Source organism: Haliaeetus albicilla, chromosome 17 (genome assembly GCF_947461875.1).
Source record: "Haliaeetus albicilla chromosome 17, bHalAlb1.1, whole genome shotgun sequence".
NCBI lineage: Eukaryota > Metazoa > Chordata > Aves > Accipitriformes > Accipitridae > Haliaeetus > Haliaeetus albicilla.
Window position 1 is genome coordinate 13,426,794 of NC_091499.1, and position 24,531 is coordinate 13,451,324.

Genomic DNA, 24,531 nt, shown 5'->3' on the forward strand with positions numbered 1-24,531 from the left:
TTGAATGGCCTATTGTGGTGGGCTGACGCTGGCCAGCAGCTAAGCACCCGCACAGCTGCTCACTCACTCCCCCTCCTTGCAGAGGGATGGGGGAGAGAATAGGAAGAGAAAAAGTAAGAAAACTCACGTGTAAAGATACAGTTTAATAAGTGAAGGAAAGAAAGAAAAAAACAAAACAAAACACAAAATCCCACATGATGCAAAGGCAATTACGCGCTACCTCCCACAAGCAGACTGATACCCATCCAGCCTTTAAGAAAATATTATCTTTCAAAAGAACTTCCTCCAGCCCTCCACCCTCTACCCCCTCCTCTCATTTCCCATTTTTATCACTGAGCATGATGTTATTTGGTGGGAAATATCCCTTTGGCCAATTCAGGTCAGCTGTCCTAGTTGTGTCCTCTTCCAACTTTGTGCCCAACCCTTGCCTACTTACTGGCTCACAGAGTGGGAAAAAGCCTTGATTGCTGTGCAAGCACTGTTCTGCGATAGCCAAAACATTGGTGTATTATCATCAGCACTGTTATAGCCACATATCCAAAACTCAGCACCACATAGACTGCTGTGAAGAAAGGTAACTCCATTTGAGCCAGACCCAATGCATGTACTTCCCTAGCAGAGATACACCATCAATCCTGACAATTGCAAAGACTATGAACCATTTGAAACAAGATAGCTATGATAACATAGCAACAGGGACTGAGACTGACAAGTAGATATGTGAGCTGAAAACATAGCAACAGAAAGCATTTTGTCAGAATTATGTATCCATGGAAGGACTCGGTCTGCGACCCATTTAATTTGGAGCCTAGAAGCACATGATAAAAGGAGATAACCCATCTTTCTTACTATGTCTGTAAAACCAAGTGGCCAAATGATAAATATACCTCAAAATTTTCACATTTGATTGGGTTTTATTTTTAAATAAGAGTTTAAACAGAGTTTACTAGACACCAAAGAGCTTATGTGAAGCTAGTTTAGCCAGTCACAGGAAATGCTGAAGGCAGAGATAGTAGTAGGCTAATTTGTCACATATTCTTTACTCCTGCCATAAGCTGTGCAATTATTGAAAACACCTATTTAGAGTTCCTACATCAACTCTAAGCCTTTGATTTCAACCATCATAGAACTATATGTGTATTATAATTATATGTGCATAGTGGGAAAAGAGGGTGAATTAATGTTTCTGAATGATGTTAGGAAATTGATAACTGTACTTGTTCTGTTGGCTAAGGGGAACATCTGGAAGAGATGGAAACTAATGACATTTATACATAAAGATTACTTAATGAGTCAGTGCTTCAAGGCACACTATCTCCTCATGGGTATTGAATGTCCTCCTCTCTAATTTAATGAGGTTTTCAAAAGCATGGTGAAGGCAATGTGGAAGCACTTGCCTTGGTTCCTTAGTGGGAGGGGAAGGGTCTTAATGCTTGTGACATCATAAAGGAGATGTTCAGCATGTTTATGAAATTAATTTTGCCGAATGACACATTGAATGACAAAAACCACAGTGATGTGATCCCTCAGAAAGTCACTGCTCCCAGCCATCTGAATAGCTGAATTTTCTCTCTCTGTTGTGTATTGTGGCTCAGGGTGGAAAGAGTAAAGAGTTCTCCTTAGCTTTCATAAGATTCCTAGATGTCTGTTGCAGTCAGCAGTGAGTGACTTTATATTATGTAAATATTTTTATGTTCAGCTGGCTTTATTACTAATTTATTTTCCCTGGGATATATTTTTATGGTTAATCATGTTCATGGACAACCCAGTAGCAATTTAAAAAGAAAAGTCAAATGCATTTACAAATGCATGTCCGTTAGAAGATCTGTGTGATAATCACTGGATTCTCACTGGAGAATCTCCACAGACTGGAGGATTATATCTTGGGTTTTGGAGACTATATAAAGATAAACTGATAGTATTAGCTGGTATTCTTTTCAAGAGTGGTGCTGAACTTCATTACTTTTAGAAGAGTGAAGAGACATTTATGCCTTAGCAGTCACAGTCTTCCCTAAAGATTTTTGTTGCGTGCAGAAAATGCACATTTAGTATAAGATTGCACACATCTCACCAAAACTCAAACATTTCCAACTCAAGGTGTTTGTGAGACACAGGGTGAATCACTCTCTGGAATTTTCTTTGTCTCTTGATTATAGAGGGAGTCCAGACACTGCCTTTGTTTAGACATTTTTTTCCAGATGAATGAAGCTGGGAAAAACAAATCCCGTCTCTAGCATCCTCTAGTATAGTTTGAATGAGATCTTTCGTACACTATCTTCATCTTTTAGCTCTCCAGATGGCAGATCCTGTAGGAAGTCATTGTTCTTGAATAGAGGCATGCTGAGAGGGTAGGAGTTTCTTATGTGCTCTTATAAAATTACTTACTCTGAATTTGCAAGCTGTGTGCAGCAAAAATCTACTAGTTTTTTTCCCCCTATAATTTTCTTCATAAACAACTAAACTTTCTAAATTATTTTTTTAAAGAAGTCCTACTAAGATTAGACAAAGCTGGTCAAAAGACAAATTCAGATTATGTCAGAGCCAAAGAAGTACATAAAGATGTATCATTTGGCAGAGTGAGATGCCCTGGGGGCTGAGCACTGGTTAGTGATGTAGATGATTAAGGTTCTGCTTGATGCTGTGCTGGCCCAGAGTGATTAAATAAGGGTTTGAAACTGATCTTCTGTTAGCTTAGCTAACTTACGTAGCCAACCTGCTGTGTGCAGATACGCACTTGCTTTTCTGCATCTAGAAGGAAAATCAGGTCTCAGTCTGAGAACAAACTTGCTGACACATCTATTTTTTATGTTGAAACTCTTAAATGAGTGCATTTCAAAAACAAATGCTGATTCCACAACAGAAGTATCATCTTAAGGATGGTCCTTTAGAAAGGTCACCTCAGAGCCTGCCTGTGTCTTCACATTACCAACTAAGGAGTAGGAGAAGGCTATTTCTCCTCTTTCCTTGAATAACTGGAGATCCTGGGAAAGTCCTTAGTTAAATTTCCTCTCCTAAATCAGATAATAATGTTTTCAAATGCTGGGATTTCTTGTAGAACAGCAATTCTGTAGATGAGCAGGCTGCTAGAAATGCTGTGTTAAGAGGATTTTGCAAGACTGGGTGCAGCAATACACAGCAGCTGGTCCAGTATGTCAGAAGGGAAGGATGTTCCCACTACACAGACTCTTGAATCTTGCAGTAACTGCAGCAAAAATGACATGTATCAAAGATGTTTGTGAAAGAAGGAAATGGAATATATTGCATTATCCCCTTTGGAAGTAGTATGCAGTTTTGGGGTAAGGTTACGCATTAACTGTTCCATTTGACAACTGCAGTGATGGATTCAAACAAAAAAGAAAACCTTAAAACTAGCACTGATCTATTAAATACATTTTTAGCTATTAAATGAAATATTTTTGCCAGTAATTTTGCTGTTCATAACCCCTATTTAAAATTTCCTCAGAAAACAGGATTTACAAGGATTCAAAGGTCTCCTAAGACCTACATATCCTTACTTTTGCAGTGGCTTCTTTTCCCTGTGCAGTACATCTTGAGACTTACTGGATTTGTTCTCCTTCCTCCTCTGTCAAGTGATCTCAGGTGTTTGCTCTTGCATGAGCACATTTCTTCCATGCTGGCTTTCTTTTCTGCTTCTCTCTTAGAAACATTTCTGTAGCCTATAGATGTATCATCATTTGGCATATTTTGTGCGTAAACTGTTTTATCTATGCAGTGGGTTTTAGAGTCCTTGCTACAGAGACAACTTTTACTTACATGCAGCATTAGCTGCACGCAGCCAGCATGCAGCTGATGCATACAAAATGTAACCAGGTCTTTAAAAGTGACTACTAATTTTTAAGCATTCTAGCACACAATTAATAGACTTCAGAAGCAGAGGATGCTGAGCATCACCTTTAAAATGTATCAGCCTGAAAACTACTGGTGCTAATGTTGATGACAATGATAACTTGCTGGAGTTCTGACCATTGCTGTGCTTATTCTGCACTAAGACAGGAGGGATTTTTGTCATAAGGAAATGAATCCCTGAAGACTTGGGTTTTCTGAAGGCTCAGAACCAAATCTCAGATCTCAGCAGAGCCCAGAGCTTAAACAACCTCTTTTTCCCCACTGGTGAGCCAAATATCACTTCAGTATATTATTAAGTTTACATTCCTTCTCTAAAAATAGGATTGATACCTATGTTCCCAGGTTTCTTACCTGTAGGCAGTTTATCTTACGTTGCAGTGGTTTTGCTCTAATCTAAAGTCCAAAAAGTTAAAGAGGCAAGAGTGTTCACTTTTTATGCTGGGAGTGGGCTCTGCTGACTTTTGCTTTAAGAGTCTGTGAAGAATAAGTGAAAGCAAAAGAATATATTTTTGCAGCATGTATCAATCTTCTGGTAGTCTTTGATCTCTTTAAGGGTATTCATGGTCTAAATGACTACCACACTTTTACAGAAATAACTGGAACCTGGATTTGAAATAATTGACACCAAAGGGAAAACATATTAAAAGTAGTAATCTCTATCCAGCGCTTAATTTTTTTCCCAGTGCCGACATTAAAGGTAAACTAATCCTTATTTTTTTTTCTTGAAAACTAGTGATTTAGCCAAAGTAAAGACATTATATTATGAAAGCAGACATGTACACACTATTCACAAGGAAGACACCTAGCAAAGATTTAAGAAAAAAATATTTTTGTCAATAAAAAAAATTGCCTTAAGCATTTTTCTTACCATTTACTTAGAAGATTTTTCTTTTAGTTCGAAGTCATAAGTGAAAATGAAAAAAAAAAAAACCAAACCCAAAACAAAAACCCGTAACACATTGTGCTCAAGTAAAGCTTCAGAAAGTCTGCAAGTAACATGTATCTATCTCTTATAAATTTGTCTTTTGCAAAACTAGCTGAGACTTTGTGATAACATCATTTTTCTTTTACCAACCTGGGATAAACTTTTGATTAATACATCCAGTAGGGAAAAAAAAGTATGGAGGACCAGCCTTTACTGGTTTATGTGAGTAGATTTTATAACAGAAGAGGGTACTCTGGGATTTATTCTTGCAAGCTCTGCTAAATTTAATGGGCCAGATCACATCCTCCTGTGCAAAAAAAAAAAAGGGCGGTGTGATGCCCAAAGTTAATCAGAATAGTATGGCATATAGTTCTTTGCAAGAGGTGTAGATACTAAATGAGGCAGATCTCCATAAATTCCTTGCCTAAAACCAATTTCTGAACAAGTCAGGGACCATAAGGCATCTCAAAGCCCCTGAGGATTAGTGGGACTGACAGAGGCACCCACACTGGGACTGAAGGTGTACTGGCTGCCCTGTCAACTCTGGTGGTGGAACTTCTCCCTCATAGGGTCATCCTTTTCATAACACAATCATAAAAACACTGTCTAGAAAGGAATGACATGACAAAGCATTGAGATACATCAATGGTATGTCAGAATTCCTTTCAAAATGAATTCTGATATCATCAGTGTTCTTCTCCAAAGAGAATTTCTTCATAGGTATGTCAGAGGGTACTGAGGTACTGGGCAAATTATTTTTAGCTTTTCCCCTTTTTGTGCTCATCCATACTCACTTGAAATCATGATCATTTAGGTGGCAGAGAGCTGCCGTGTAAGAACAGAAATTCAAAGCCTTTTGAAAGGCTAAAACTAATGACAGAGAATTGAAAATGGGATAGAATGTAATTAAATCACGTCCAATTTAGCAAGTAATATGCATGCCTTTATTCACAGCTAATGCCTAAATTTCACTCCTCTAAAAGAAAAGTAGTAGCCCCTAATATTAGCATTTGACATAGTAGCTTGTAATTCAGTTGGGACCTTGCTTCCATTTTTATAGGATATTCTTTATCCTCATTATGCCTTGGCCACTGCAGCCAAGAGCAAGAACAGCCTATTAAAGATGCCACAAAAGAGGTGGTTAGCCCAGTCCTTTTGGGAAGGTGTTCTGGGTTAAGCCAGGTTCATCTAATCAGCTATTGCTATTGTTTTTTAATTCATGTACGTTTCATTCACTGATTTAAAAAAAAATAATAATAATTGCAATTAAAATGAGTATCAGAAGTAAAAATGCATATTCAGGTAACAGTTGTTGGAATAGGGGGTACCAGAAACCACTTGCTTCCGGCTGCCATTGCCGTATTACAAAACATTTGAGGTTCAGAAACATCCGCAGATTCACACATTGAGCCTCTTTTTCACTGATATAAACAATGTTAAAGCTCTCTTACTAGTCAGAGATGTGATATTGGGCTCATTGTCACTCTACTGAGATGCTAACAGCAAAGAAGAAAAAGGAATAACGTTCAAGGCAAGTTTTGAGAGATTTCCAAAGAAAAAAGTGATTGTAACTTCTCCTTTTTCAAGGGGTCAGTTGTTTGTTGAGGCAGTCTCTCAGGATGACATTACATTATTATACCAATTTGTCACCTAAATTAAAGCCATTTAGCCTGTTATTTAGTGTGCAGCTGCAGAACTGATGTGTTTTATTTTATTTTTAATGTGTTTTTTTACAGATGGGAAAAAGAAAACTCTATATGGAGGTAAAAATCACATCGGAACTCTCTAAAGATGTTGCTTGTGATAGAAACTCTCTAGTAAGAGGAACAATAATCTGAACAGATCAAAGTGCTCTCCTTTGTTACATATATCTTACTTGTTGGTTAAAAACACAGCAGTACAGAGATATCTCTTTACACAGCCATCTTATTTTCTTTATATCTGTTCTGTTTTTCTGATAATGTGCTTTCACTAAAATAGGTATAAGTGCATTTGTGCATCCACAGGAGCTCCTTTATCTGTCATGACCATGTATAATGTCTTCTTAATTGTGAAATAACTTTATTTCTATTTTATATGTTAGTACTACTACTATTTTATATGTTTATACATTTGCTGCTTATGTTTAAAATGTTTGACCAATCTACCAGGAATAAGAAACAATATCAATAAGATAGATGACCATAAGGAAAATAGCTACTGTAGAAAGGCAAGAGTTTTGTAAATGCTGTAAGATGAAATCTGAACAGCTCTACTCCCCATTTGAATCTAAGTAGAAGCATGTTCAGGATTTCTTGACATTCTGGTCTAATTTTTATCCCTTTCTTGCTTTATAATCCAGAGTGCTTATCACCATACTCTGTTAGCCAGAGGCAGTATTTCTATCAGCATGATAAAATGGTGTCCTAGCTGGTCAGCTCTCCAAATCCATCAGTAGTTTTTATACTTACTATACACTACACAAATTTACTTGCCTGGAAGACTATCCGCTCCTGAATTTTCTCCCTATTTCTATATCTAGCTTTTATTTTGAGAGTTGCTGACCTTCTAATAATCACACTCTTTCCATATTTTTTGCTCCCTTTTAAGTTTTGTTTCATACTAAAATATCATTTTTCATTCCTTCTCTTTGTTTTTCATTCATTCTCTTTGCTTTCCATTGCTTTTCTAAATTGCACTTCAGTTCTTGACTGTCTCATTACAACTATTATTTTTTTTTTTGTTTCCAAAGAAGCACATTTATGTGTCAGAGAATAATAATACTGGCTTATTCCTATAACAATGTTCATGTCTGCTTTTATTCAACTCAAAGCAATTGCCACATGGGCATAGTCTTATATCTGAAGACTCTGAACAAGTCATTTGCTTCCAGTTAGACTCTGATATTTTACTCTCAAGCCTGTCAGCTCTGTTTGGCATCTTCAACCCCGCACAAGAGTAAATGCCTAGTATTTACCAGTTGTATCAAAGCACACATACACAGATAAGCATGTGATGGAGTCTTCTTTTCCATGGGCAGTAGAAGTGGGATTATATCACAGGGTGCCAGGCTGTAGGGGGCCGTTACAAGCAATAGTGTTAGGCTGAGCTTTTAGTGACGGGATCATACACAGAAAGTTTGTAGCTGGCAGTTGGTGGAGTGAGCTTGGATTAGTTCTGAAGGCTCTTTGCTCTGCACTTTGACAGAATTATTTGATGGCTGGGAAATCCTGAACTGCTACACTGTGATTACGTTTCAGTGTAATCTCATCTTTCTGCTGCTGAAACTGACACTGAGGTGTATGGGGAGACTCAGACTGAAATTCAGCCCTAACTGTTCCTTATTTATGTCTATTCAAATACTATTTTGGAGATATTTTCTGAAATGATTCATGACCCATCAGAATTTCAGTGAGGTATTGTCCCTAGTCTGTTTAAGAACTCTTTCTAGTGCAGAATGATAGGAAGTAATGTCAACCTTGACGGAAGAAGAACTCAGCAGGGAACGTGTTAGCACCCTGTCAAGGCATCTCTGTACCTTTTATCACAGCACAAGAGGAAAACACTGCTTTGTAATGATAACTCCCTGATTTTGTGCAGTTCAAGTGAAAAAAGCAGCAAAAATACTACTCACAGCAACTAGTTTCCCCTCCATCCCTTGGAGTTCTTCATCCACATACAGCCTTCGTTTCTTTTTGCAGGGACTATCGAATCTTGAGGCAACTGCTCTTCAAGAGAGACCTGTTCTGTTAGAGAAAGGGCCTAGTGCTTCCTTGCACTCCACAATTTTCTTTTTAGCTGGAAGAAGTAGAATTTTTGTACTTTCACATTTTCTCATCAGCTCCTTTCCTATGATATGGCTGTCAGAAATATGTTTTCCTCAGAAATTTCCTTTTGATTTGAACTAATCTGGCAAATCAGAGTTTAAACTGCAAAATTAAATCACTCTAATTTGTTCATCTAGGTGCTTAATGTAATTATATTGTGACAGATATGAACAAAGTAAAGCTTCTAAATTGTGTGTAAAGGAAAGAAATGCATTCAAATTCTTTCTGGCTGGTCCCAATGTGAAGATCTGTAATCTTTTAGTCTTTCTCCCCAAAACCCCTTTTAGATGGTCAATGTCTCCTTCCATTCACATTGAGAAAGCAAACCTGTGTTTAAATAACACTTGATTTAAATATTTATTATTTAACTTTTCAGTAAAAAGATTTATTGAATATCATTTAAATATTTAAATTGATAACAATAAATAATATCAACAACTGTATTTAAATAATATTAAATTTGTGACACAAATTAGCTCAAGGCAAGCAACTCCAAAGTCAAGTTGAAAGTATGTTGTTATTTGTATTCAGTTTAAAACTAAATAAGCCAAAGCACAATGTTAGAGTTGGAAAGAGTCATGGAAGGTCCAGTGATGATAATAGAAATCTTCTGAGTACATTAGAATAGTTATATTTTAAGTCTTGTTTAATTTTAATGATTAAATATAGGCACAATGGCATACATTTGGAAGAAATACTTCCCTTAACTCTCAAAGCTTTAAGAAATTTAATGTAAATTTCTGTTAACCTCTTAAACATTTCTTTGACCAGATCAGGAAAGTATTGGCATATTAAAAACCAAGCACAAAAGTCAAGTCATGTATTCGTCAAAATCTGCTGTTTTACCAAAGCCGAGATATTTTATGAAGAGATAGCTGGATCCATGGCATTTTCAGGGGAAGGCAAAGACAAGGACAACTAAGGCACCAGAGACCTAGCTTCAGATGCTTACTGTGCCTTATTTGGAGTAATTTAGGGGAAACAGTTTTATTCTAAATCAGAAGAGGCGGAATGCCCACTTGCCATTATTTATGTCAGTACCTTAACAAATGGACTAACAACTCTCAAAAGACACATTTCTTTAAAATAAAATTTTAAAAAAGCTTCTATTTTTACGCAGTTGGAAGAGGAAATTTTATAACCTTGTCCTGGTTTCAGGTTGTGGTTAAACCATGGCACCTCCATGCTTGTTATAGTAATGAATTACCATTTTCTTTGCAGGTGTATTCCAAAGGCATCTTTCTATGTTCCATATGAATATAATGACTCATATACAAGCTCCTGCTCATGATTCAGTTGCTCACACATCCCCACCTAGATTATGTCACCTGCTTTGCAGCTGCTGCATTTGAAGAGCACAGATACCCCCTAATTCCTGGGCAAATATACCAGGTGCACCTATGTGTTTTGAATATTGTAGGATGTCTCAAATGAGACTGGACATCTATGTTTAAGCATCCCCCAAAGAGTTTAATTCTGCAGCCGAATACATCTACCACATCCACTTTTAATATTCCACTGGTTTCAAGGGAAATAGCTAGTCTTCAAAGACAAAAATACGGATTAAGGCTGCACTGTAAGGTGGGGCCCTAGAACTGTTCAGTGTATGAATGGAAAAATCAGTTATGACTGATTCACCTGACCTGGAATAGCAGAGAAGTTGTTTTAGGTAGGTTAGCTTAGGTATTGTCCTGGTTTCAGCTGGGATAGAGTTAACTGTCTTCCTAGTAGCTGGTACAGTGCTATGTTTTGAGTTAGGTATGAGAAGAATGTTGATAACACACTGATGTTTTCAGTTGTTGCTGAGTAGTGTTTAGACTAAAGTCAAGGATTTTTCAGCTTCTCATGCCCAGCCAGTGAGAAAGGGGGGACACAAGAAGTTGGCACAGGACACAGCCAGGGCACCTGACCCAAACTGGCCAACAGGGTATTCCATACCATGTGATGTCATGCCTAGTATATAAACTGGTGGTAGTGGGGGCAGGGGGAATCACTGCTCGGAGACTAGCTGGGTGTCAGTCAACAGGTACAAATGATGCGCAATTGCACTGCGCATCATTTGTACATTCCAATGCTTTTATTACTACTGTTGTCATTTTATTAGTGTTATCATTATCATTATTAGTTTCTTCTTTTCTGTTCTATTAAACCGTTCTTATCTCAACCCATGAGTTTTACTTCTTTTCCCAATTTTCTCCCCATCCCACTGGGTGGGGGTGGAGTGAGTGAGTGGCTGTGTGGGGCTTAGTTGCTGGCTGGGGTTAAACCACGACAGGTATATACTAACTATGGTATTATCCAGTGAATAGACTTTTTGAACTAAATAAATGAACACTATTTAGTGAAGAATGATCAAAGTTTTGGACGTAAAAGACTGATCAAGATTGTTCTATTGAAATAGTTCGTCATCCTTCCCTCAGGTACATTACTGAGAAGGCGGCCAGCATGAACACCTGTATTCTTCCAAAGAAGCTTTTGCGTATATTTTGCTCATTCCCTCTCCATCCCTCTTCCCTGCTTGCTGTGGATTTGGGATTTAGTTTGAAGACAGAAGACTAGCCTGGATTGCAAATAGAGTTTATTTGAATACTGCTGAAGCTGATGAGGCAAGCTTTCAGCTGAGGGATGTTTCTTAAACTTGCAGCTTTCTGATTATGATTCATTCCTCTTGTTACTGGCATTGGAAGCTACTCTGGGAAGAAAGACAAAAAGTGAGTGGGGACCATATATTATTTCATCCGGAGTCCCTGGAGCACACTGAAGATGGGAGCAAAGTAAAATCAAATAACTTGACTGATATTAAGTCAGTAACTTTTTCCATTCTACCCTTCCTTTTCTTCCACTCCCTCAGTTGGGATACACTGACCTAGTATGCACATGGATAACAGATCTTAAATTCATGGAACAACCAGTTTGATTACACTTTATTATAGAAGCTAGATGAGAACATAAGAGCAGAATACTAATCAATCAAATGGAGACTCTTTTTAGCCGAGATAGCACAAAAAGTATTTATAAACCAATGATCAGAGAGATACTTTTTTTCCAAATTGCAAATTTTATATGTAAAATATTTGAGGACTAATATATTGTCCTGGAATACATACCAGAAAAGCTTATGGCAAAAGAGTACTACTAAGTTTGCAAAGGCAAACTCATCAACATTAAGGAAAGCTGGTTGTCTCTGCAACTTAAGACCCGTTAATTTCCTGTCACTGTAATTGAAGTGATCACATGCTATGTTTTTCCATGGGACTTCTTCCTTACCATGCATTAGTCACTGGCCTTTGCTCAGATTCTATCTGTGGAGAGGTGTGGACTTGTTCTTAAGGTAATCATAAGTATGCTGTCTTTGGACTTCTGAGACAGCTGCAAATCCACTTCCACATGTCCTTGCAAGACTGTGGAATAGTACTATCTATGTTTTAAATAAAAAATAATGCAAGCACTGAAAATTTTAAAGAAAAAAATCATTAATCATGTAAGATGATGGAGTAAGCGATAGTAGTGATAGGGGGATAGGTTGTCATTCTTTAGTTGCTCACATTTGGTGAACTATGTTGTCTGTCGTGAACCAAAGATCTGCCACAGCAAATGTTAGCATAATGGCTTTAAATTTGGCAAAGTTACAGGAAATTGAACCCCAGAGCCTATGTTGGAAAAATATTACCCAGCTTTATTTCATTAACTGTTAATTGTCAAAGAACAACCAACAATGATCATCCTAGTTTTCTTGTCAGACTTCGTACCATGCGAACAAGTCTCCTTATTTTTTGAATTGGGCCTTTAGAATGAATTGTACAAAGTATGCTAATACCTTGTAGACGGTAATAGGCTTAGCCAGATGAAATATACATCTAATATTTAAAGGATCTGTTATATAGAGTGAAAAAAGTTTTGGAAAGCTCATGGAAATTGTGTTGTACTAAAATTATCAAGTTTTTTTTAGCCAAGAGTGCTGAACAGAAATGTGGAAAAATGGGACATAATTAAAATTTACAAATTAAATTATTCAGATTTCCAAGGGTGTAAAAAAGTAACTACGGTATTTTACGTCATTTTTCTTCCTTTGCCTCCAGGACTGTTAAAAGAGCAGCAGAAAGTAAAGGCCATGACACTGAACTAGGAGCCTTGAAAATGAGTTCTGTTCACAGCTCTGCAAGTGATTTGCTTTCTGACCTCCTCATTCTTTTTTCTTTTAGGATGTGATGGTTTAGGGGGGTTGCTTTTTATTTATTTATTATTTTTGGAGGGGGGGGGAGTGGAAGAATTATACCTTGATAAATCTTTGGTCCATGCCTAGCCAAAATGCGAAACTATACAGAAAAACAGACAATAAGAAAATAAAAGTTAGATTTAAACATCATCTTTTTAATAATCCCTGTGACAAGAACAGGAAAGATTTGTTTTTATGCATTTTTAATATTCCATTTCTAATTTCTGAAATCTTCAAGCTCTTATTTAAACTATGACTAATAGTGATAGAAACCTGTCTATAAGACTTGCAATCATTAAATTTTATCCTTAACAGATTAAGATACTTTGGTGTAAATTCCCCACAGTATTAAAAATGTGACAGTCTTGGTCAAATCAACCCCTAGCTGGCTTTAAACACAGTACAGAAACTCCTGCTAGCCTCAGTTCTCAGAGCAGAGGCTGTTGTTATTGGTCACGCTAACCCTGGCTCATCATATCCCATTTGACCTTGACTTACGGGTAGCTCATTAGCTCTTCTCATACCCCACTTTAGGAACTAAATCTCATCCAAAGCCTCTGAAAACCTGAGCTCAAAACCTGGACTAGTATCATGCTGAGTCTTGAATTTAACTGAGCAGTGCCAGCAGACCTATCTCATGAGTCTCTACCAGCTAATTGTTTTTTTTTTCCTAAACCAGCCAGGGACAAACCTAATGATAAACGAGTGTCTTCTTCTAGATTGAGCCCTAAGCTATGATCATAGGACCCAAACAGACAAAGCTTTTTTGTGGCACTTAGGGACAGGGTTTAGTGGTGGACTTGGCAGTGTTAGGTTAGCGGTTGGACTCGATGATATTATAAGTCTTTTCCAACCTAGATGATTCGATGATTCTATGATAAACCTAGTTTTAAACTTAGCCTGTAACCCCGGTAGGTCCTGTATATCTAATTTGTTTTCCTAGCATGGTGATATTAAATCTAATTCCTGGAAGTCCTTCCAGCTAGTGTCTCCTTTCAATTTAGTTAGCTAACTCTGAAAACCATGCACTTCAGGTACTAGTATTAGTTTAGTGGCTTTTCCTGGCCTGAACTCTAAACTCCAGCTGAACTCTAAACCCTGCCTGAACTTGGTAGGGTTGACTCTGCCAAGCCAAGCCTAGCCTAATGGGGTTCAAACAATAAACAAAACAATAACAAGTTGTCAGCCCTTACTATATTTAGCCATTGTCCCGAAATCCCTAACTATTATCTTAATTTACTTTGAATTCTCTGCCTTTCTGTCCTGGTTTCAGCTGGGATAGAGTTAAGTGTCTTCCTAGTAGCTGGTACAGTGCTATGTTTTGAGTTCAGTATGTGAAGAATGTTGATAACACTGATGTTTTCAGTTGTTGCTCAGTAGTGTTTGGACTATAGGTCAAGGATTTTTCAGCTTCTCATGCCCAGCCAGGGCACCTGACCCAAACTGGCCAACAGTGTATTCCATACCATGTGACGTCCCATCTAGTTTAGGAACTGGGAAGTGGGGGGGCAGGGAATCGCCGCTCAGGGACTGGCTGGGTGTCGGTCGGCTGGTGGTGAGCAATTGCCCTGCGCATCATTTGTACATTTCAATCCTTTTATTACTACTGTTGTCATTTTATTAGTGTTATCATTATCATTATTAGTTTCTTCTTTTCTGTTCTATTAAACCGTTCTTATCTCAGCCCAGGAGTTTTACTTCTTTTCCCAATTTTCTACCCCATCCCACTGGATGGGGGGGAGCGAGTGAGCGGCTGCGTGGTGCTTAGTTGCTGGCTGGGGTTAAACCACGACACTTTCTCTGTCCTATCCCAAACTCTAGCTCAGACTCTGAGGAACTTGGAGTTTAGCTAGTCTATTGAGCCTTGTTAACCAAAATCCTGACCTCATTTTTGGACTCAAAATTGACCCTTGCCATCTCTAGAAGCAATCTTTTCCTTGCAGACTCCAAAAGTCTTTGCTGTGATAGTAAAAAAGGACAACAGAATAGGATGTTTGGTTTTTTTGTTTGGTTTCTTTTTTTTGAGTCTGCTGGGTTTGCTGAAAGATATTGAAGGTATAGACATCCAGGTAGATCTTCTGCAAGAGGTGCTGTAAGAGAACTTACATGTTCCAGTGTTCAGTATTGCAGCATTCAACTTTTAGACATCTATTATTCAATTCATTTTGCTGGGAGGTGAGTTATACTTGTGTTAATCATGGCTATCAGATGGGGTACTTTGGCCAAACAAATGTTACCTGCTCTGTAACTCTTGATAGACTGCAGGATGGCTTAGTACATGCAGTACAATGTTAAGTTGGTACTTTAAACCTCTGTTCATTGAAGTGAAGGTACCTAAGGGCACACATGGCTAAGGACATGAATGTTAGGCAGCAACCGTTGGTAGCCAAACATTGGTGACAAAGGTGTAGCTGGTTTCTTGTCTCCTCTGTGAATCTGGAAAATACTTGCGAATTATTGTAGCTGTCAAAGACCAATGTCATGGGCTTATGGGTGTCATTTTGAGCTAGGACCTCACAACAATGCTACGTTTCCAAGTGAAGAACTGTTTTGTGACACTGAAGGACTGCTTAATTGTTTTCTTATATTATATTTTCAAGCATTGGAGCCATTTGGCCTTAGCTGACTGCTTAAACCGATTTTTCAGATGTTTGAGGAGTGTGACTCAACTCCTAGAGATAATTTCTTCATAATTGAGCTCTATTCTGCATGGTTTGCCTTCCTTCTTGGTAAATTTTTTATGTCAAGGATTTTGTCTTGTCAATATATATCATAAAAGAGGCTCAAGGAAAAGGCAGCAATTCCACATATGAAAATCTCTGAAATACTTGTTTCCTAACTGCTACGCATGTTGCTTTGCTTTGTTCTCAGTGGCAGTTTTGCAGTACTAATCTCACTCGAAGTGTAACTATATGTATACATAAATTATATATGCACACACATATGTGTACATGCATGTACACACATAAACACGTCCTTTTTTTACACGAACTACCATGCTCTGACCTGATGAAAACAGTGTGTGACAAGCTCACTCTCAGTTGCTGTAATAAATGGATATTCCTTTTAAGACTGCAAATGACAGCTTTGTGGCCTAAGAGGATTTTTGAGTCTTGTACTGATGTAAAATGTTTTGATGCTATTGACGGGGATGTGTGTGCATTGAATAGTATTGTCCTGAACAGGATTAGTTTCTAGAAAATCAAGACACTCTGTAGTACAAAGCATCAGAGCATCGACTCTTTCTGATCGAGCATGTGGAAATATACATGTGGATTTGCACCAAATCAATCTGTGGCTGCATTATTCACAACACATGATTACTGACGATTGTTCTGATGAAACTTGTCACAAGATTATTGTGAATCATCCCCCTTTATAGCAGCACAGTTTATAACCCCCATGTGGTGGGAAGACAAATAGAAAGAAATGGTGTAACATTGATGTTTGACTTTTTTATTCAGTACAGGGTTCTCAGTATTCATTCTGATGTTGCAGTATATGGAATTAAAACAGAAGGTCTCTGAAACACTTTCTGGAAATTAGGCCCATTGTATTATTCACATTTAGCTTGTTTTCATCATAAAATCCAAAATATTGCACTGTTTCTTATTTGAGCTTCTACCAGGCTTGCCCTATTTAATTACCAGTTCACTATTCTGTCAGTGGTGGAGGTTCTGTAAGTGGTGGAGAGGATTATCAGGAGTTGTATGCAGTCCCCTGATTTTCTGCATACAGCTTACAATTGCAGTCAACTTTTTAGTGTAGCCAGTTACTTATTTGCTTTGTGATGAATGCCGGATGTTAGCTATATTAGGAACCTTTTATTCAGCTTCAATTAAAAGACTTTCCTTGTTTTGATTATGGTGTATTTTCCAAGAAACAATCTATTGAGTTAACTTGAACAAAGCATACTAGAAAACAAAGGGGGAAGAATATATTCTGATATATATAATAGTTGTGATGTGAATCATCTGAAGTTGTCCTGTGAGAATATTCAGAAGTGTAGAGTGGAATGTATATGTAAATTGTTGCTGAATGAGGGCCTGAAGTGTTATAAAATATGCTCAGAACTCTATAGGTTAATTCATGTAGGTATGAAGCTTGAGAAAATAAAATAGCCATTGCTCATATCTCTGATGATACTCTTCTTAACCATTAAGAACACTGCTGATTCTTAATACTACTCTGATATCATCTTGATTTTTAGTGTTCCCCTTTCACATACTTAGATGCATGAGATGTAATAAGATTTAAATTGCTAAAAAGATGATTCTGCTGCAGACTGAATTTTGAAAAAATCTTTAATTGGCTGTTACAGGAATCTCTATGGTTTTTGCAACAATTTGCCTGACCATGCAACATTAAAAATTATTTTGAAGCATCTTGGTAGTGCCTTTGCAGACATTTCTGTGGTTGTTTTGAAGTAGCACATGAAGTAACCTTAAAATAGCGTTCACTTCCACTATTAAAATGAACAAAACCACTAAAATAAGAAGTATCTTATGACACTTTAAGCACGTGTTCTTTGCTGGCATTTTAGATTAGAATGTTCTCCAGACAGTTCCATTTATTGTGGAGTGATCTCAGAGTGTATGAACTGGTTTTCTTTCACCTGAAGAAACTGGAAGATGTGATGGAGGTATGGACCAAGTTAATACACTCCAGCTACAAAGGGTGGTTCACCCCATACTAGCCATATAAAAGCTAGCCCGAAGTAATCCCCCTGCCATGGAACACGTGGGGTGTGGATGTCTGGTCCTCGACACCAGCTGTCTCATTCCACAGATTACTACATAACATACTGGGCCATGCTATTTGCTAATGCAGATGCTGCCTAATGTGCACCTGCACTAGTGCATTTTTTTGTCTAAGTGTTCGGAAAAGTAATGAAAGCCGTAACAGTTCTGCTTTCAGGTCAGGCTTAAAATACATATGTAAAATCCCAAACAGGTAAATTAGGTGAAATTAGAAGGTTCCATAGATATGTAAGCAATATCAGTATAACATGCTTAAATAATGCAATGTTGGAAAGAGAGTTCATCAATGATGGACTACATATTTAGAACATAGATTCATTAATAATACATGCAGAAAGAACAGAAGAAGAAAGAGCTGCCTTTCTGTGAAAAGAAGTTTTCAAAGCAGCATATAAGAGATTTTTGAAGAAATATAGGTGGACTAGGAAATTAAAGCTTGAAATTAAAGCGGGAGTCAACTGACAATAGAAATCTGCTATGCATTGTCTGATCAAAAGGAGCAGTATAACAGGATGATAACAGAAATCAAACAGGGAAACTGTCTAACCTCCAGTCCCAGGCACAGCTATTTAGAGTGAGTAGTAAAAATGCACCACCTGGGATGACAGATGACTCTGTTTTCATGTTTCTAATAACGCCCTTGAGTGGGCTAATCACTGCTCTGAGAACATGCCAAATTGCATGTGCTATCTCATTTTCACAGGAAGAATATAGTGTGCACAAGTTTTTGATGTTGTCACCATTATTATGATGATTAGTGTAACAGCATGACTGTGTGAGTCCTGGCAGGAAAGAAAGCCTCTTTGCAGTACTTAAATGCATATGCATATATGCACATACATGCACATCCTTGTTGTATAGTACTGCACTGGTTTTGGCTGGGATAGAGTTCATTTTCTTCATAGTAGCTTGTATGGGGCTGTGTTTTGGATTTGTGCTGGAAACAGTGTTGATAATGCAGAGATGTTTTTGTTATTGCTGAGCAGTGCTCACACAGAGCCAAGGGCTGTTCTGCTCCTCACCCCACCCCACCAGCGAGGAGGCTGGGGGGGCACAAGGAGTTGGAGGGGACACAGCTGGGACAGCTGACCCCGACTGACCAGAGGGGTATCCCAGACCATAGCACGTCATGCTCGGCATATAAACCTGGGAAAAAAGAAGGAAGGGGGGGACGTTTGGAGTGAAGGCATTTGTCTTCCCAAGTCACCATTACATGTGATGGAGCCCTGCTTTCCTGGAGATGGCTGAACACCTGCCTGCCCATGGGAAGCTGTGAATGAATTCCTTGTTTTGCTTTGTTTGTGCGCATGGCTTTTACTTTACCTGTTAAACAGTCTGTATCTCAACCCCAGAGTTTTCTCACTTTTACCTGTGGTGGGTTGACGCTGGCTGGGTGCCACGTGCCCATCAAAGCAGCTGTATCACTCCCCTCCTCAACTGTACAAGGCAGAGAAAATATAACGAAAGGCTCGTGGGTCAAGATAAAGACAATTTAATAAAGCAAAAACAAAGGTAGCGTGTGAAAGCAAAGGAAAAGAAAAGTTTTTTTCTCTACTTCCCATCAGCAGTATTGCTGAGCTGATATATGGTATGGAATATCCCTTTGGTCAGTTTGGATCAGCTGTCTTGGCTATGTCCTCTCACAAGATCTTGCCCACCCCCCAGACTACTAATGATGGGGGAATGTTGGAGAGACAGACTTGATGCTGTGCAAGTACTGCTCAGCAGTAGCCAAAACACGGGTGTGTTATCAACTCCTTTCAGCTACCAATACAGAGCACAGCACTGTGAGGGCTGCTATGGGGAGAATTAACTCCATCTCAGCCAATACATTACCCTTCCAATTCTCTCTCCCATCCTGCTGGGGGGGAAGTGAATGAGCGGCTGTGTGGTGCTTAGTCTGGCTGTGGTTAAATCATGACAAGTACATACAATCTGAAAAGTATGACATTCTTCTGATTTCTTCTATAAGGCCAAGGAAATACTAGGAGCCTTGATCAAATCTGGAGATAGCATAAAACTGGAATACAATTCACTGAACTGGTCAATAATCAGCCTGAGTTATGGGCCACAAAAAGGGTGGTCTAAATGGTAACTTCCCCATCAAAGGTTTTATGAAAGTACTTAAGTAAATTAGGAACAGTTTTATTTTTGTGGAACCTGTACACCTAGGTCACTGTTCTAACTTCAGTCACCTAAAATTTGTTGTCTAGTTTCAGCATGCTCATTCTGGCTACTCATCTGAGGCCAATGAAGGAAGAGAGAGTGTCACCTCTAGAAATTGACTTATCCTACCTCTTTGAACTACTGAGATGTTTAGGGTGTGCTGAATCATCTTTGGGACTCCCTATTTTGAGACTATAAAGTGGCTTAGAAAACACTATTTATGAGATAATTTTTTGTTTAGAAGGCTGAAGTTATTTGAGTTGAAAATCAATAAAAAGAGCCTAGCATGTCCAGAAGGCAAACCATTTTACCCTCAGACTGACATAAAACTGGTGGATGTTGGGTTAAGACACTATTTTAGACTACGCACTTACCTTTTTAGAAATCAGTGGTGGGATCCACATGACGTCCTCTAGACAGCAAAGGTTGGCACCTAAGTTAGTCTCCTTAGACTTCTCTTCCAGCCAATGAAGAAAGAGAAGGTGCTTCTGAGGTGCAGTTCATTTAATCCTAAAGGAGCTGCCTAAAATATTTCAGATACGTTGTGCCCTAAATCACCCATTTCCCTTTATGTAAGGAACCTAGGAACAGTACTTCATGTGCAGGAGTCTGTGCTGTGGAAGTTTCAAGTTAAGTGATATAGGTCGGCTTCTGAAAATTCAATCCTTATTACCTAAGTACAAACAAGGACTTAATATAGTGTTATCAAGACTAATAAATATCTGTTCATGCCGCCTTTGTTCACACTGGATATATGTAGGCAAGTAACTTCAATGGGCCACTTGCATAGTAAGAAGCTATTCACCAGTAATAAGAACAAGATGACTGGAAGCAAACTTTACATTACATTGCAACAGGTTAGTCTTGCTGGGGTGAGAGACAGAAGAAATATTAAAAATGGTGGCACTCGTCCTGTTATTAATGTTGCTTCATGGCCACCACACTTAGGACCACGATTGAAGAACAGCTGAATCACTGTGGTCCTCAGCAATCCAGGCAACAGCAAAATCTGGTGCTTTACTGAAGCTTACAATATTGTGTAAAGACAAATAATTAAATGCAGTTTGTAGATGGGGAAGCTCTTTCTCTGTCTTGCCTGTTAAGGCTTCTCAGAACTGCCATTCTAAGTAGAATATCGTTAATAGTAGAAAGCTAATCAAAATAGTAGCTTTTAATGGTTGAAAAATCCCCAAATTCTACTGGCATTTGAGAAAAGCAATTTGAGAAATAATTTCTTTCAAGGGAACGAAGTATGGTTAAAAGCAGGGTGGAAGTAAATATATAAGTGCAAGAAAATAAGGAAATCTTTTCTTTTTTCTTTAGGAGAATTCATTGATGATTCTCCCTCTCTGAAAGCTCCTGTTTCTCTTTGCTTCTGTAATCTGCCTGAGTGATTGCAGAGTGTTTGTTAGCAGAACATATGGTGACTACCTGACCCCGTATATGCAATCAGGCAGAATCCAGGCAGAGAACTAGTCATCACTGTACACTGAAATGTTTCTGAAAATGATCATTTGATGTGGCCATTTTTTTTCTGGGTCTCTGTTGCTGCTGTCAACAACCAACTTAGCAAAATGACCAAAGGTATATTTCTCTCTGGGGATATATGTCTGCCCTTTGCTGGATGGCTGCTGTACAATATATCCTAGGGCATGAAAGGGTGTCAAACCTGCCAAGGACTACAGTGTGTGCACATTGTAGAAACACTGCCATTTCCTTAACCCTTCCATGGCCTGCTCGTATATAGCAAAGACGAAGACCTTGTCCTTAATAGAGATAAAGATGTCATAATAACAAAATACAAATAAAAAGAATGGGAAAGATTTTCACACTCTGGGACTTCAAGTCTTGTTCTACCCCAATCAACAAAGTTGGAGTCTTACCAATAAAAAAAAAAGGCAGGGTTTGTATATAACTTTATAGTCTTAGAGATGGAATTGAAAGCGAAGTTTTGAATTTGAAAACTACACCAATTTTTCTTTTAAACATAGCTAAAGTATTCCTTCCACCTATCCTTGTGCATAATTACCATTTATAGCAATAACCTGACACGGTTCTAGGGAGGCTAATTACAAAGAGTAAACACAATAAGATGGTTAAGGAAGCTTCCTTGTTTTCTGTCATTCAAGGCCTACTTTAGGTCAGAAAATTTGTTTCATGTTGTTTTCCTGCAGTCCCTTGATGACAACTGTACCCTGGATTTCAGTGGGGTTTAGCTGCCTAGACTCTTGGCCTTAGTCACTTATTTTAACGAAAGGATGTTTTCTAACAGAGAGATATCATGTTGGCATGATATCTGTGGCACTCTGTGCTCACAGAATGGTCACATTTCCTTTTTCATATCATGTTGAACATGGGAGGAAAAATCTTACATATAGATGACATACAAACTACTCTGCATCTTTTCTTGTGGTTCTGTTTTGATGGGAAAAGCCTTTTCTTGGGCATTTGCACAAAAGGAAAATCAGTATCTCTGTGTTCTGGCTCACTATTCAACTATCTAATGCCATTCAAATGTCCTGTAGTTTACAAAGGCAGATAAAGGCTTGTGTATCTTGAAGCTGTTCACACCAATTCCTTTGCATCATGTCTTTAATCTAATCTAAGCAGGAATTCTTTCTTCTCCCTCCAAGAAGAGCTGCTGGCCTACACAGGTGACAGCACAGCAGTGATCACTGTTGGCATTAACTTTGAGGATTCGAAAGATGTAACTTTGCTGATGAGTAAAGTCAAAGAGAGAGCTGCCAGTGGCTTCAAGTTTAGAGGCTTGATCCATTGCCTGTGGACAGCACAGGCAATGGGATGACCCCCACTGATTCCTCTGAGATATTTTTCCTGTTTTATAGCATAATTTGCAGCAAACACTTAAAAGTAAAGGTGATTTTTTTTTATTTGTAGCATTAATGATACAGAAATAGATTTCAGCAGATGTTTTACATCCTTTCAGTGATGTTCCACTGAGCCCATGACCCATTTTTAACTAGAAATCTTAAAAAATGATTGACATAAAAGTGGTGTAAAATTATTTTTTAATGAATAATTCTTTGGTATTTAGAACACCTCCTTCCTTTATTCCTTCCCCCCTCCCCCCTCAAACCACCATAATGTAATTTTTTAAAATTATATCATCTACAGGTCGCCTACTTATAGGTTGACTGCAGCAATTTTTTATTGTAGACACGCACGTGCCTTTGTTCTGCCTGGGCATTCAAGAGGTTTTTTGCTGGTTTTGCTTTTCTGTTTGTTTTTGTTGTTGTTGTTTTTCCTTTGCTTTGCATAGTCTTAATTACATTACATTTTTTTTTTTTTACAAAAGCATGCAAGAAAAATGACATTCTTTTAGAATGACTTTTCTCAATTAAATCAAAGGTATCAGATAAGATTAGGGAAAATGCTTGCAAAGCACTGGACAAAGAGAACAAGCCTCTTCACGTTAAATAAACTTTAAGAAAAAAAGTTCTAAGTGATCTCGCTTGTATTATTTGTTGAATGCAATCACAGATTATATTTGAACAAGCAAATAACAACTTGATCCCAATTTCCACAAAAATAAACAGAAAGACGTTATTTTGCATGTCTGTGCCTATAAATAATAAATGCCTTAAAGTTTGTACACAGTAAATAAATCAGTATTTTTGGACAGAACTTAATTCTCCTCTCACATCATTTTTACTGCTGCAATGACTTCAGTGAAATTTCAGTGGAACTGAGATTCACTGGTTGATGAGAACTAAGCTTCTTGGTCTGATGCAATGAGTCTGAATTACAGGCATTTGACCGAGGCAATTTCATTAGTGATTAAAAAGCATACAGAAAGCAGATATATGGGGCATAAGGGACAATAACTGGAAGTTTTAGAATGCATTCAAGAAGGAAAATACTGTTACTTCACAAATTTTAAAGGCATTTTAGTTCCTTCTCCCCCTTGCTGCCTGTGGCTCCTTACAGGCATTCCCACTTGAGCTGGGGCAAATATTTGTTATGGTCTTTGGTGGGCAGATAATGATCAGTTAAAACTCCCCAACTTTAAATGAAAAAGTTAATTTTAACTTGCATCATCCTATTAACCTGGTACCGCATGAGCCTACATGAATACAAGGTGGCTGAGGAAAGGGTTGGTGATGCAGGAGCAGAAATGTGAAGCTGTGATGATTATACGGTCTAAAGTCTTTGTAAAATTACACAGCATTTCTGGCTTAATGGGAATGATCTCCTTTTAGGCACCTTCTGCTGGCAGTAGAGAGGGACTCCTCTCCACCCAGAGCCTAATTTACCTACCCTGAGTTGCCTTCTCTAGGCTTGTACTGAGCAGGAAAGCCCCCCCAAAAGCTTTAGCTTGCCCTCCAAAGAAAATTTATGGCTGTGGTCTGCAGCTGTGAAGGGACGTGTACCCTCCTGCCCACTAGCACCACAGTCAGCCTTTCAGAAAGCGCTCACAGCCTCTCTTTGCTCCTGAGTAATGCCACCAGTGGAGTCAGGTCTGCCTACTGTGTGGGTGTCGTAAGGAGCCAGATGTGCTTTTGCATTTCGTGCTCTGTGGGACAGCACCTCTGCCCCTGCTGCATTGCTCTGCACCAGCTGGCTCCTCTGGGGTGAGCCTGGAAGTGGGTAGAGTGAGGAACCCACAGTGGTTTGTCAAAGTAGAGAGCACCCCAGGAGGTGAGCAGAAAAGGCATAGGTAATAGTGAACAACATATACTTTGCTCGTGTTTCTGACAACTGTAGTTTCAGTTTAATTATTCATATGAATACTTTGCTGGAATACTGCTGTTGTAACTGTGCTCTTGCATA

General features: G+C 38.4%; 1 long non-coding RNA gene across 1 annotated transcript; it reads left to right on the top strand.

The window, feature by feature from the left end:
* Nucleotides 1–2,804: 2,804 nt before the first annotated feature.
* LOC138689612 (uncharacterized) lies at nucleotides 2,805–11,510 on the top strand. The gene is made up of 3 exons (XR_011328532.1): nucleotides 2,805–2,936; nucleotides 6,529–6,609; nucleotides 11,019–11,510. It is a non-coding gene; the product is annotated as an uncharacterized lncRNA (long non-coding RNA).
* Nucleotides 11,511–24,531: the final 13,021 nt, after the last annotated feature.